General features: G+C 41.3%; 5 non-coding genes across 5 annotated transcripts; all 5 read left to right on the top strand.

The window, feature by feature from the left end:
* Nucleotides 1-624: 624 nt before the first annotated feature.
* On the top strand, nt 625-697 carry TRNAV-UAC (transfer RNA valine (anticodon UAC)). The gene has a single exon. It is a non-coding gene; the product is annotated as a tRNA-Val (tRNA).
* A 174-nt stretch (nt 698-871) lies between these two features.
* On the top strand, nt 872-944 carry TRNAV-CAC (transfer RNA valine (anticodon CAC)). Its single transcript has one exon. It is a non-coding gene; the product is annotated as a tRNA-Val (tRNA).
* A 667-nt stretch (nt 945-1,611) lies between these two features.
* Nucleotides 1,612-1,684, top strand: TRNAL-CAA (transfer RNA leucine (anticodon CAA)). Its single transcript has one exon. It is a non-coding gene; the product is annotated as a tRNA-Leu (tRNA).
* Nucleotides 1,685-2,349: 665 nt separating this feature from the next.
* TRNAV-UAC (transfer RNA valine (anticodon UAC)) lies at nt 2,350-2,422 on the top strand. The gene has a single exon. It is a non-coding gene; the product is annotated as a tRNA-Val (tRNA).
* A 2,142-nt stretch (nt 2,423-4,564) lies between these two features.
* Nucleotides 4,565-4,637, top strand: TRNAV-CAC (transfer RNA valine (anticodon CAC)). Its single transcript has one exon. It is a non-coding gene; the product is annotated as a tRNA-Val (tRNA).
* The last annotated feature ends 10,188 nt before the right edge of the window (nt 4,638-14,825 follow it).

The following is a 14,825-nucleotide window of genomic DNA, read 5'->3' as shown; positions in this document are numbered from 1 at the left end:
ATATGAAATTCTTTGTTTTGTTGCCAACTGATAATATATTTTGGCATCCATCACCAAGAGAACTACGATTTTGGGTTTCTTTTTTATTGACCATTTTAGCAGAAAACATAATCCCATATTATAAAAATCCTGTTTGTTTCAAAATATATAGTTCCTTTAAATACAAAAGCAAACAACTAAACTATGTGGAAAAAAGTAACACATTCAATGTAAACTTCCTTTTAAGCAAAATCCCTTTGTAGGAATAAATCTGGTAAAATATGTAATAAAAATTGTAAATGTTTCATTAACCAAAAATACTTTCCTTCAGCAATAAAAAGTCCCCGTCAGTCACAATTCTGCTCTGCTAGCCAATACACAGTAACTTTCCATCAGGTTACATAGAGTAGTGGTCATCACGTCTGCTTAACACGCAGAAGGTCCTATGTTCAATCCCCAGTAAAACCAATCTGTTCTTGATGTTGAAATAATACTCAATTAAACTACAATATATGAAGTTCTTGGCTTTGTTGCCGAATGATGGGATGTTTTGGCTTCCATCCCAAACAGAGCTATGAATTTGTTTTTTTTTTCCCTGGCGGTCAAAACTCGTCTCTAATTGCCATTACTTTGCAGGCTTTCAAAGGTTTCATAGTGTAGTGGAAATCACGTCTGCTTTACACGCAGAAGGTCCTGGGTTCAATCCCCAGTGAAACCCATGTGTTCCTGTGTTTAAATAATACCCTATCAACCTGCAGTATATAAAGTTCTTGGCTTTGTTGCCGAATAACTGGATGTTTTAGCTCCATCACCAACAGAGCTACGAATTTGTTTTTTTTCCCCTGGCGGTCAAAACTCGTCTCTAATTGCCATTACTTTGCAGGATTTCAATGGTTTCATAGTGTAGTGGTCATCACGTCTGCTTCACAAGCAGAAGGTCCTGGGTTCAATCCCCAGTGAAACCAATCTGTTTTTGGTGTTGAAGTAATTTCCTATTGACTTGTAATATGTGAAATTCTTGGTTTCGTTGCCAAATGACTATACATTTTGGCTTCCATCACAAAGAGAACTACGATTTTGGGTTTCTTTTTTATTGACCATTTTAGCAGAAAACATAATCCCATATTATAAAAATCCTATTTGTTTCAAAATATATAGTTCCCATAAATACAAAAGCAAAAGACCAAACTATGGAGAAAAAAGTAACACATTCAATATAAACTTCAATTTAAGCAAAATCCCTTTGTAGGAATAAAACTGGTAAAATATGTAATAATAATTGTAAATGTTTCATTAACCAAAAATACTTTCCTTCAGCAATAAAAAGGCCCCGTCAGTCACAATTCTGCTCTGCTAGCCAATACACAGTAACTTTTCGTCAGGTTTCATAGGGTAGTGGTCATCACGTCTGCTTAACACGCAGAAGGTCCTGGGTTCAATCCCCAGTGAAACCAATCTGTTCTTAGTGTTGAAATAATAAGCTATCCAACTACAATATATGAAGTTCTCGGCATTGTTGCCGAATGACAGTATGTTTTGGCTTCCATCACAAACAGAACTACAAATTATTATTTTTTTTCCCCTGGCGGTCAAAACTCGTCTCTAAATGCCATTACTTTGCAGGATTTCACAGGTTTCATAGTGGAGTGGTCATCACGTCTACTTCAAACGCAGAAGGTCCTGGGTTCAATCCCCAGTAAAAACAAGCCATTTTCGCTGTTGAAGTAATTTCCTATCAACCTGTAACATATGAAATTATTTTTTTTGTTGCCAACTGATAATATATTTTGGCTTCCATCACCAAGAGAACTACGATTTTGGGTTTCTTTTTTATTGACCATTTTAGCAGAAAACATAATCCCATATTATAAAAATCCTGTTTGTTTCAAAATATATAGTTCCTTTAAATACAAAAGCAAACAACTAAACTATGTGGAAAAAAGTAACACATTCAATGTAAACTTCCTTTTAAGCAAAATCCCTTTGTAGGAATAAAACTGGTAAAATATGTAATAAAAATTGTAAATGTTTCATTAACCAAAAATACTTTCCTTCAGCAATAAAAAGGCCCCGTCAGTCACAATTCTGCTCTGCTAGCCAATACACAGTAACTTTCCATCAGGTTTCCTAGAATAGTGGTCATCACGTCTGCTTAACATGCAGAAGGTCCTGCGTTCAATCCCCAGTAAAACCAATCTGTTCTTGGTGTTGAAATAATACTCAATTAAACTACAATATATGAAGTTCTTGGCTTTGTTGCCGAATGATGGGATGTTTTGGCTTCCATCCCTAACAGAGCTACGAATTTGTTTTGTTTTTCCTGGCGGTCAAAACTCGTCTCTAATTGCCATTACTTTGCAGGCTTTCAAAGGTTTCATAGTGTAGTGGAAATCACGTCTGCTTTACACGCAGAAGGTCCTGGGTTCAATCCCCAGTGAAACCCATGTGTTTTTGGTGTTGAAGTAATTTCCTATCGACTTGTAATATGTGAAATTCTTGGTTTCGTTGCCAAATGACAATACATTTTGGCTTCCATCACAAAGAGAACTACGATTTTGGGTTTCTTTTTTATTGACCATTTTAGCAGAAAACATAATCCCATATTATAAAAATCCTATTTGTTTCAAAATATATAGTTCCCATAAATACAAAAGCAAAAGACCAAATTATGGAGAAAAAAGTAACACATTCAATATAAACTTCAATTTAAGCAAATCCCTTTCTAGGAATAAAACTCGTAAAATATGTAATAATAATTGTAAATGTTTCATTAACCAAAAATACTTTCCTTCAGCAATAAAAAGGCCCCGTCAGTCACAATTCTGCTCTGCTAGCCAATACACAGTAACTTTTCGTCAGGTTTCTTAGTGTAATGGTCATCACGTCTGCTTAACACGCAGAAGGTCCTGGGTTCAATCCCCAGTGAAACCAATCTGTTCTTAGTGTTGAAATAATTCGCTATCTAACTCCAAAATATGAAGTTCTCGGCTTTGTTGCCGAATGACGGGATGTTTTGGCTTCCATCACAAACAGAACTACAAATTATTTTTTTTTTTTCCCCTGGCGGTCAAAACTCGTCTCTAAATGCCATTACTTTGCAGGATTTCACAGGTTTCATAGTGGAGTCGTCATCACGTCTACTTCACACGCAGAAGGACCTGGGTTCAATCCCCAGTAAAAACAAGCCGTTTTCGCTGTTGAAGTAATTTGCTATCAACCTGTAACATATGAAATTCTTTGTTTTGTTGCCAACTGATAATATATTTTGGCTTCCATCACCAAGAGAACTACGATTTTGGGTTTCTTTTTTATTGACCATTTTAGCAGAAAACATAATCCCATATTATAAAAATCCTGTTTGTTTCAAAATATATAGTTCCTTTAAATACAAAAGCAAACAACTAAACTATGTGGAAAAAAGTAACACATTCAATGTAAACTTCCTTTTAAGCAAAATCCCTTTGTAGGAATAAAACTGGTTAAAAATGTAATAAAAATTGTAAATGTTTCATTAACCAAAAATACTTTCATTCAGCAATAAAAAGGCCCCGTCAGTCACAATTCTGCTCTGCTAGCCAATACACAGTAACTTTCCATCAGGTTACATAGAGTAGTGGTCATCACGTCTGCTTAACACGCAGAAGGTCCTGCGTTCAATCCCCAGTAAAACCAATCTGTTTTTGGTGTTGAAGTAATTTCCTATCGACTTGTAATATGTGAAATTCTTGGTTTCGTTGCCAAATGACTATACATTTTGGCTTCCATCACAAAGAGAACTACGATTTTGGGTTTCTTTTTTATTGACCATTTTAGCAGAAAACATAATCCCATATTATAAAAATCCTATTTGTTTCAAAATATATAGTTCCCATAAATACAAAAGCAAAAGACCAAACTATGGAGAAAAAAGTAACACATTCAATATAAACTTCAATTTAAGCAAAATCCCTTTGTAGGAATAAAACTGGTTAAAAATGTAATAAAAATTGTAAATGTTTCATTAACCAAAAATACTTTCCTTCAGCAATAAAAAGGCCCCGTCAGTCACAATTCTGCTCTGCTAGCCAATACACAGTAACTTTCCATCAGGTTACATAGAGTAGTGGTCATCACGTCTGCTTAACACGCAGAAGGTCCTGCGTTCAATCCCCAGTAAAACCAATCTGTTCTTGATGTTGAAATTATGCTCAATTAAACTACAATATATGAAGTTCTTGTCTTTGTTGCCGTATGATGGGATGTTTTGGCTTCCATCCCAAACAGAGCTACGAATTTGTTTTTTTTTTCCCTGGCGGTCAAAACTCGTCTCTAATTGCCATTACTTTGCAGGCTTTCAAAGGTTTCATAGTGTAGTGGAAATCACGACTGCTTTACACGCAGAAGGTCCTGGGTTCAATCCCCAGTGAAACCCATGTGTTCCTGTGTTTAAATAATACCCTATCAACCTGCAGTATATTAAGTTCTTGGCTTTGTTGCCGAATAACTGGATGTTTTAGATCCATCACCAACAGAGCTACGAACTTGTTTTTTTTCCCCTGGCGGTCAAAACTCGTCTCTAATTGCCATTACTTTGCAGGATTTCAAAGGTTTCATAGTGTAGTGGTCATCACGTCTGCTTCACACGCAGAAGGTCCTGGGTTCAATCCCCAGTGAAACCAATCTGTTTTTGGTGTTGAAGTAATTTCCTATCGACTTGTAATATGTGAAATTCTTGGTTTCGTTGCCAAATGACTATACATTTTGGCTTCCATCACAAAGAGAACTACGATTTTGGGTTTCTTTTTTATTGACCATTTTAGCAGAAAACATAATCCCATATTATAAAAATCCTATTTGTTTCAAAATATATAGTTCCCATAAATACAAAAGCAAAAGACCAAACTATGGAGAAAAAAGTAACACATTCAATATAAACTTCAATTTAAGCAAAATCCCTTTGTAGGAATAAAACTGGTAAAATATGTAATAATAATTGTAAATGTTTCATTAACCAAAAATACTTTAATTCAGCAATAAAAAGGCCCCGTCAGTCACAATTCTGCTCTGCTAGCCAATACACAGTAACTTTTCATCAGGTTTCAAAGTGTAGTGGTCATCAAGTCTGCTTAACACGCAGAAGGTCCTGGGTTCAATCCCCAGTGAAACCAATCTGTTCTTAGTGTTGAAATAATAAGCTATCCAACTCCAAAATATGAAGTTCTCGGCTTTGTTGCCGAATGACGGTATGTTTTGGCTTCCATCACAAACAGAACTACAAATTATTATTTTTTTTCCCCTGGCGGTCAAAACTCGTCTCTAAATGCCATTACTTTGCAGGACTTCACAGGTTTCATAGTGGAGTCGTCATCACGTTTACTTCACACGCAGAAGGACCTAGGTTCAATCCCTAGTAAAAACAAGCCATTTTCGCTGTTGAAGTAATTTGCTATCAACCTGTAACATATGAAATTCTTTGTTTTGTTGCCAACTGATAATATATTTTGGCTTCCATCACCAAGAGAACTACGATTTTGGGTTTCTTTTTTATTGACCATTTTAGCAGAAAACATAATCCCATATTATAAAAATCCTGTTTGTTTCAAAATATATAGTTCCTTTAAATACAAAAGCAAACAACTAAACTATGTGGAAAAAAGTAACACATTCAATGTAAACTTCCTTTTAAGCAAAATCCCTTTCTAGGAATAAAACTGGTAAAATATGTAATAAAAATTGTAAATGTTTCATTAACCAAAAATAATTTCCTTCAGCAATAAAAAGGCCCCGTCAGTCAAAATTCTGCTCTGCTAGCCAATACACAGTAACTTTCCATCAGGTTACATAGAGTAGTGGTCATCACGTCTGCTTAACACGCAGAAGGTCCTGCGTTCAATCCCCAGTAAAACCAATCTGTTCTTGATGTTGAAATAATACTCAATTAAACTACAATATATGAAGTTCTTGGCTTTGTTGCCGAATGATGGGATGTTTTGGCTTCCATCCCAAACAGAGCTATGAATTTGGTTTTTTTTTCCCTGGCGGTCAAAACTCGTCTCTAAATGCCATTACTTTGCAGGATTTCACAAGTTTCATAGTGGAGTGGTCATCATGTCTAACTCAAACGCAGAAGTCCCTGGGTTCAATCCCCAGTGAAACCCATGTGTTCTTGGTGTTGAAATAATATCCTATCAACCTGCAATCTATAAAGTTCTTGGCTTTGTTGCCGAATAATGGGATGTTTTAGCTTCCATCACCAACAGAGCTACAAATTTGTTTTTTTTCCCCTGGCGGTCAAAACCCGTCTGTAATTGCCATTACTTTGCAGGATTTCAAAGGTTTCATAGTGTAGTTTTCATCACGTCTGCTTCACACGCAGAAAGTCACTGGGTTCAATGCCCAGTAAAAACAAGCCGTTTTCGCTGTTGAATTAATATGCTATACACCTGTAATATATGAAATTCTTGGTTTTGTTGCCAACTGATAATATATTTTGGCTTCCATCACCAAAAGAACTACGATTTTGGGTTTCTTTTTTATTGACCATTTTAGCAGAAAACATAATCCCATATTATAAAAATCCTGTTTGTTTCAAAATATATAGTTCCTTTAAATACAAAAGCAAATGACTAAACTATGTAGAAAAAAGTAACACATTCAATGTAAACTTCCATTTAAGCAAAATCCCTATGTAGGAATAAAACTGGTAAAATATGTAATAAAAATTGTAAATGTTTCATTAACCAAAAATACTTTCCTTCAGCAATAAAAAGGCCCGTCAGTCACAATTCTGCTCTGCTAGCCAATACACAGCAAAGTTCCATCAGGTTTCATAGAGTAGTGGTCATCACATCTGCTTAACACGTAGAAGGTCCTCTGTTCAATCCCCAGTAAAACCAATCTGTTCTTGGTGTTGAAATAATACCCAATTAAACTACAATATATGAAGTTCTTGGCTTTGTTGCCGAATGATGGGATGTTTTGGCTTCCATCACCAACAGAGCTACGAATTTGTTTCTTTTTTCCCCTGGCAGTCAAAACTCGTCTCTAATTGCCATTACTTTGCAGGATTTCAAAGGTTTCATAGTGTGGTTTTTATCACGTCTGCTTCACACGCAGAAGGTCCTGGGTTCAATCCCCAGTGAAACCAATCTGTTTTGGTGTTGAAGTAATTTCCTATCGACTTGTAATATGTGAAATTCTTGGTTTCGTTGCCAAATGACAACACATTTTGGCTTCCATCACAAAGAGAACTACGATTTTGGGTTTCTTTTTTATTGAACATTTTAGCAGAAAACATAATCCCATATTATAAAAATCCTATTTGTTTTAAAATATATAGTTCCCATAAATACAAAAGCAAACGACTAAACTATGTAGAAAAAATAACACATTCAATGTAAACTTCAATTTAAGCAAAATCCCTTTGTAGGAATAAAACTGGTAAAATATGTAATAATAATTGTAAATGTTTCATTAACCAAAAATACTTTCCTTCAGCAATAAAAGGGCCCCGTCAGTCACAATTCTGCTCTGCTAGCCAATACACAGTAACTTATCATCAGGTTTCATAGTGTAGTGTTCATCACGTCTGCTTAACACACAGAAGGTCCTAGGTTGAATCCCCAGTAAAACCTATCTGTTCATGGTGTTGAAATAAAACCCTATCAACCTGCAGTATATGATGTTCTTGGCTTTGTTGCAGAATGACAGGATGTTTTAGCTTCCATCACTAACAGAGCTACAAATTTGTTTTTTTTTCCCCTGGCGGTCAAAACTCGTCTCTAATTGCCATTACTTTGCAGGATTTCAAAGGTTTCATAGTGTAGTGGTCATCTCGTCAACTTCACATGCAGAAGGTCCTGGGTTCAATCCCCAGTAAGAACAAGCTGTTATCGCTGTTGAAGTAATTTGCTATCAACCTGTAATATATGAAATTCTTGGTTTTGTTGACAACTGATAATATATTTTGGCTTCCATCACCAAGAGAACTACGATTTTAGGTTTCTTTTTAATTGACCATTTTAGCAGAAAACATAATCCCATATTATAAAAATCCTGTTTGTTTCAAAATATATAGTTTCTTTAAATACAAAAGCAAATGACTAAACTATGTAGAAAAAAGTAACACATTCAATGTAAACTTCAATTTAAGCAAAATCCCTTTGTAGGAATAAAACTGGTAAAATATATAATAAAAATTATAAATGTTTCATTAACCAAAAATACTTTCCTTCAGCAATAAAAAGGCCCCGTCAGTCACAATTCTGCTCTGCTAGCCAATACACAGTAACTTTCCATCAGGTTTCATAGTGTAGTGGTATCAACCTGCCATATATGAAGTTCTTGGCTTTGTTGCCGAATGACGGGATGTTTTGGCTTCCATCACCAACAGAGCTACGAATTTGGTTTTTTTCCCCTGGCGGTGAAAACTCGTCTCTAATTGACATTAATTTGCAGGATTTCAAAGGTTTCATAGTGTAGAGGTCATCACGTCTGCTTCATACGCCGAAGGTCCTGGGTTCAACCCCAGTGAAACCAATCCATTTTTGGTGTTGAAGTATTTTCCTATCGACTTGTAATATATGAAATTCTTGGTTTCGTTGCCAAATGACAATACATTTTGGCTTCCATCACCAAGAGAACTACGATTTTGGGTTTCTTTTTTATTGACCATTTTAGCAGAAAACATAATCCCATATTATAAAAATCCTGTTTGTTTCAAAATATATAGTTCCCATAAATACAAAAGCAAAAGACCAAACTATGGAGAAAAAAGTAACACATTCAATATAAACTTCAATTTAAGCAAAATCCCTTTGTAGGAATAAAACTGGTAAAATATGTAATAAAAATTGTAAATGTTTCATTAACCAAAAATGCTTTCCTTCAGCAATAAAAAGGCCCCGTCAGTCACAATTCTGCTCTGCTAGCCAATACACAGTAAATTTTTCGTCAGGTTTCATAGTGTAGTGGTCATCACTAGAGATGAGCGAACCGGTCCCGGTTCAGCTCGAGGTCGGTTCGCCGAACGGAAGTCCCGTTCGAGTTCGGTTCGTCGAACGCTTGACGAACCGAACTCGAACTGCATAGGAAGCAATGGCAGGTGTTCACAAACACATGAAAACACCCTCAAAGGTGTCGAAAAGGTGACAAACAACTCAAACACATGGGAAAGTGACAAGGACATATACTCATGCGAAAACAAAAGAGCTGGACAAGGAAAGAGAGGAGGACACACAGATATATGAGTATATGCAAGGAAACATCGATTCCATTATTGTACAACTTGAGCCCTGCTCATTTTAGGCTTCCAATCTGGATAAATTGCCTGAGCTCGCCACGTACGCCTTGGGGATCTTGTCGTGTCCTGCAGCCAGCGTTCTCTCGGAACCTGTCTTCAGTGCTGCTGGGGGTCTGCTGGCAGATAAGAACACGTGTCTGTCCACTGACAATGTGGACATGGCTCTCAGAGGACTTTTCTTCCCCTGGGTCAGCCAGGGGACGGGAAAGGCACGCGTATTTTTGAGAGTGCTTCATGAAAAGCATCTTTTTCTTTTTCAAAAGGGGGGTCAAGTGATGCCAGTCAAGTGGGGTGTGTGTGGCCCAATTAGTGGCAACGAAGGAGACTGTGGTTGGAGTCCCCTCGCTGTGTTTCTAAAAGAACCAAGATGAACAAGTCATGGCTCTCAGACGACTTTTCTTCCCCTGGGTCAGCCAGGGGATGGGAAAGGCACGCGTATTTTTGAGAGTGCTTCATGCAAAGCATCTTTTTCTTTTTCAAAATGGGGCTCAACCGATGCCAGTCAAGTGGGGTGTGTGTGGCCCAGTTAGTGGAAACGAGGGAGACTGTGGTTGGAGTCCCCTCGCTGTGTTTCTAAAAGAACCAAGATGAAAAAGTCATGGCTCTCAGAGGACTTTTCTTCCCCTGGGTCAGCCAGGGGACGGGAAAGGCACGCGTATTTTTGAGAGTGCTTCATGCAAAGCATCTTTTTCTTTTTCAAAAGGGGGCTCAACCGATGCCAGTCAAGTGGGGTATGTGTGGCCCAGTTAGTGGCAATGAGGGAGACTGTGGTTGGAGTCCCCTCGCTGTGTTTCTAAAAGAACCAAGATGAACAAGTCATGGGTCTCAGAGGACTTTTCTTCCCCTGGGTCAGCCAGGGGACGGGAAAGGCACGCGTATTTTTGAGAGTGCTTCATGCAAAGCATCTTTTTCATCTTGAAAATGCGGGTCAACCGATGCCAGTCAAGTGAGGTGTGTGTGGCCCACTTAGTGGCAACGAGGGAGACTGTGGTTGGAGTCCCCTCGCTGTGTTTCTAAAAGAACCAAGATGAACAAGTCATGTCTCTCAGAGGACTTTTCTTCCCCTGGGTCAGCCAGGGGACGGGAAAGGTCCGCGTATTTTTGAGAGTGCTTTATGCAAAGCATCTTTTTCTTTTTCAAAAGGGGGCTCAACCGATGCCAGTCAAGTGGGGTGTGTGTGGCCCAGTTAGTGGCAACGAGGGAGACTGTGGTTGGAGTCCCCTCGCTGTGTTTCTAAAAGAACCAAGATGAACAAGTCATGGCTCTCAGACTACTTTTCTTCCCCTGGGTCAGCCAGGGGACGGGAAAGGCACGCGTATTTTTGAGAGTGCTTCATGCAAAGCATCTTTTTGTTTTTCAAAAGGGGGCTCAACCGATGCCAGTCAAGTGGGGTGTGTGTGGCACAGTTAGTGGCAACGAGGGAGACTGTGGTTGGAGTCCCCTCGCTGTGTTTTACATGCTTTTAGAAGGGCATGACATGGCTTAGAGGTTGACTTTCAGCATCTGGAAACTGTTGGCTACCAAAATGCTGCCTTTCCAACCTTTTTAACCGATGATTTTTGAGACCTTATGCCCATCGCAGTGCCCCAAGAGCCGATGCCCAGGCGCCACTCCTTCTCCAACAAAGGCGTGCACGCGCTACACCAGCATGTCGCACTAAACAGCAATGATTCCTTGAGAAACTCTGTGTGACAGGGTGCATTTCACCACAGATAATTGGCCCAGTAAGCATGGACAGGGGCGTTACATGTCACTGACTGGGCAATGGGTTACTGTGGGGAGAGATGGAGAAGGGTCTGCTGTACAAGTCTTGCCGTCCCCACGAGTTGTTTCAATCCTTCTTCTGTATGTAGAAGTTAATACACTGCTTCTGCCTCTTCAACCTCGTGTGGGTCCTCCACCTTGGCACAAACCCTGTGTGGTCAGGCCACCCTTCCTTGTAACTGCGCACAAGGAATACCACACACCTGCTTACTATGCTGGCAGCAGAGCTCAATGCCATCAGGCGGTCAAAGGTTTACTTTGAAATGTATGGGAAATGTGAGTCACACCGCTGAGAAGTTGTGGACGGTTAGCTCTGGAGACCGAGTTTCATCAATGGTTGTCTCCACTCAACCAGCAGCCAGGGAAGGCCGGGTGCGACAATGATGCAAACATGGGTGCGGCCCTTCGCTGTGACAATGTGACACACATGCCTTGTGTGGTTCACGTGTTGAACCTGGTTGTCCAGCAATTTTTAAAGCACTATCCTGGCCCACATGGCCTTCTGCAGAGAGCACGGTGTAATGCCTTCCTTGATCCACACACTCAGATGGGCTGTAAATGATAGGCTAGAGGGAAGCCACTCACCAAGCAGGACCCCTAGAACCCTGAAACCCTTTAACCCCTATACAGGGATTAGGAATTACACAGGGCCCAAGGTGATTAATACCTGTGGAAGGCTGCAGTTCCAGAGAATAGTAGACTGGCAGGGTCAAAACATTAATTGAGGAACAGGAACAGAATGGGACGGCCAGGACTTAATCAGAAAACAAGCAGAGGTGAAATGCGGATCGGCCAACAAGGTACATAAACAGCAAGCAGGAAAAGTAGTCAGGTAACAAGCACACAAAATCATAAAACTGAACTGGGGGTAAAATTAACCAGAGGTTCATAGCTATGTCTGGCAGTGGTCTGCAGACAGGATGGGCATAAAAAAAAAGGTGTGGTGTCTTCCCATTGGTTGTAGCTGAATAATGGTATTTCATCTGTGAGATACCCACCAGCTACATTCAGCCAGAGATTCTGCATCTGTCAAGGTAATGCAGCCCAGTGGGTGAGCATAACCTGTGTCCACCTGCGCCGCTGGCATCGACTCCTCTCCCATCATCAGCACTATGCATGAAAGGAACACGTTGTCACCTGGCGACCGGAGTACAAATTGACGGAGCGTACTCCGTTGGTGACTTAACAGCCGTGTGCGGCAATGATGCAAACCTGGCTGCGGGCCATCGTCAGGGCAATGTGACACACGTGCCTTGTATGGCTCACGTGTTGAACCTAATTCTCCAGCAATTTTTAAAACACCATCCCGGCCTACATGGCCTTGTGCAGCGGGCACGCTCGCTATGTGCTCACTTCCATCGTGCGCACACAGCAGCTCAACAACTATCGTCGCTACAGAAGTCTTTAGGTCTGGTGGTTAAACGCCTGAAATGCGATGTGCCCACACGCAGGAATTTGAATCTGCACATGTTGCAGCGTTTGTGGCAGCACCGCCGAACCCTGCTGCAATACGTTATGACATATAGCCTGGGATAACTTGATCCAGAGGTGGTGCAGATCACGCTGCTGGAGTGGTGTCAGATCAAGGACCTATGCACCCTGCTACACAGTTTACAAATGTCGACGAAGATGTTTAGCACTGGCAATGTCATTCTCAGCGTGAAAATTCTGGTCATCTACATGATGGAGCACACTGTAATTATTATTCGGAGTCAGGTGTTGGGACAAGAGGAAGGGGAGGAAGTACAGGAGGAGTCATATGCGGAAGGGATAACAAGATCTACGAGGTCCAGATGGTTAGCGGCACCTATGCGGCAGTCATGGTGAGGGAGAGGGATTAACAAGGGCGCATAGTATCAGCAAAAAGTGTTGAGGAAGGTGCAGGAGCCCATGAAGAAATGGAGGACGAACTGGAGATGGGCATGGAAGACTCAGCAGATGAGTGAGAGCTTGCTCACATTTCGGTTGTGCGAGGTTGTGGGGAGAGGGCAGAGGAAGGAGGCACGATTCTCACCTCTCTGCCACCAACACACCAAGGACTTGGTCCTCCTGGATGCACAAGACACATGAGCGCCTTCTTGCTGCACTACCTACAACATGACCCTCGGATTGTACGAATTCAAAGTAATCCAGAATACTGGGTTGCCACACTGTTAGATCCCCGGTACAAGACAAAATTTGGCGAAATAATTCCTGCCATCGAAATGGACGCACGTATACAGGAGTATCTGCAGAATGTGGTACGCAATCTTCGATCTGCTTTTCCATTAAACACCAGTGCTGCACAGAGTGAATCTCAACGCTTTGTCATGGATAGGAGGAAATGGTCTTTTACTTGTCCACATCTGAGGGACCGAGGGCTGGCTGCTGTGCTGAGATGGCGTTGAGTACGGTGTCCCAGCAGAGTTGCACTTTTGGTCATATACCAAAATGAGTTGAAAAAGGACCGATGCTGGTGGAAAGGGGAACAGGTGTGTTGGAAAGGGGAAAAAAGTTTTGGTCCATGGATTTGGTGGTTAAGCAACAGTAACATTTGCTGAAGAAACACCATCTGTTACAGTGGGACTGGCAGATTTGGATAAAGTGGTATATACTATGTTACCGCTATATAACGAAAATTAATAAGAAAAGAAAGAGAAAGGTATATATCCCCATCAGCAGTCAGTGTCCACCGTGCTCCCAGTTGGAAAAGGAGAGGTTGGCAACTGGAAGGTTTGGTGGAGGATACAGAGCTGTGTGGCTATGAAACTAATAGTAGCCTGAACCGAGTTAGACGCCATTCGGATCTGGAGACTGGGAGCCCTGTTAGCGTCACAGGGTCCACATGCCCACCCAGCCCAGGAACTCCCTGTTAACAACACAGTGGCCATTGAGTACGCTGACCGTGTGCGTAGGGGCACACCTGTGGACAGCAGGCGCATCAGCAGCAGCAGGCCTGTTAAAGCCACTGGGCTGCACAAGCAGGACTGGTAGGACAGGAGCTGGTCTTAACCGTTCTGCGTTACCAACTGTGGTGGTGGCCTGCATCGACACCCTATCCCTGCCTACCTGTGGCCTAAAGCCGCAATGGGTTCAACACATGGAGGTGTGCTCTTTCGGAGCATAATAGAAGACTGCGCACCTCCTTGTTGGCTCCAGCCCCTTTTATAACCTGGGTCCGCCCCAAACCAGGGTGAACCACAATGCACCTCCTGGAGACAAAAGTAGAGTGACACGTCATGAGTGGCATAACTAGCGTCCTATTTGGAACCGCAACTTCAATGATGACCTCATGGCTGCCATGACCCAAACACCTCACCAGTCATCGTCTGACCATCAATAATGCGGTGACAAGTCATAGGGGCGGGCCTCTGCAAGCCATTTGGGAGTGTCCTGGCCACATCGTCAGGACACCTGATGCCCTGTGGTCTAAATGGGCCCCCCACATCAGGGGCAGGGCCAAAGAGTTCATTACCGGACCTAGTTTCTGATGCAGTAAGTGCCTGACCATGGTCAGTTGCATGAAATACAGTCTCTGATAAAAGACTATCAGCTTTAGCATGGTGTCTAGGCACAACACAGGACTTAGACCCGGCACGGAGTGCAAGTACCTGTGCAAAGAGGCTTTTCGCACTAAGCGTGGGAGCATGCGCTGTAGCCCGAAATGAAGACTTAGCCTCAGGAATGGCACAGTCAGGCTGAGCATACTCACTAGGCGAAACACTGGAGTTAGGCTGCGGCTGTGGTAAATCGGCACACGCATGCGCACTAGCTGCCTCTCCACACTTAGACGTGGAGGAGAAAGCAGCCAGCTGGACAACCC

This window comes from Anomaloglossus baeobatrachus, chromosome 2 (assembly GCF_048569485.1).
Source record: "Anomaloglossus baeobatrachus isolate aAnoBae1 chromosome 2, aAnoBae1.hap1, whole genome shotgun sequence".
Lineage (NCBI taxonomy): Eukaryota > Metazoa > Chordata > Amphibia > Anura > Aromobatidae > Anomaloglossus > Anomaloglossus baeobatrachus.
The sequence above is the reverse complement of the archived record's forward strand: the minus strand, read 5'-3'. Positions and strand labels throughout refer to the sequence as shown.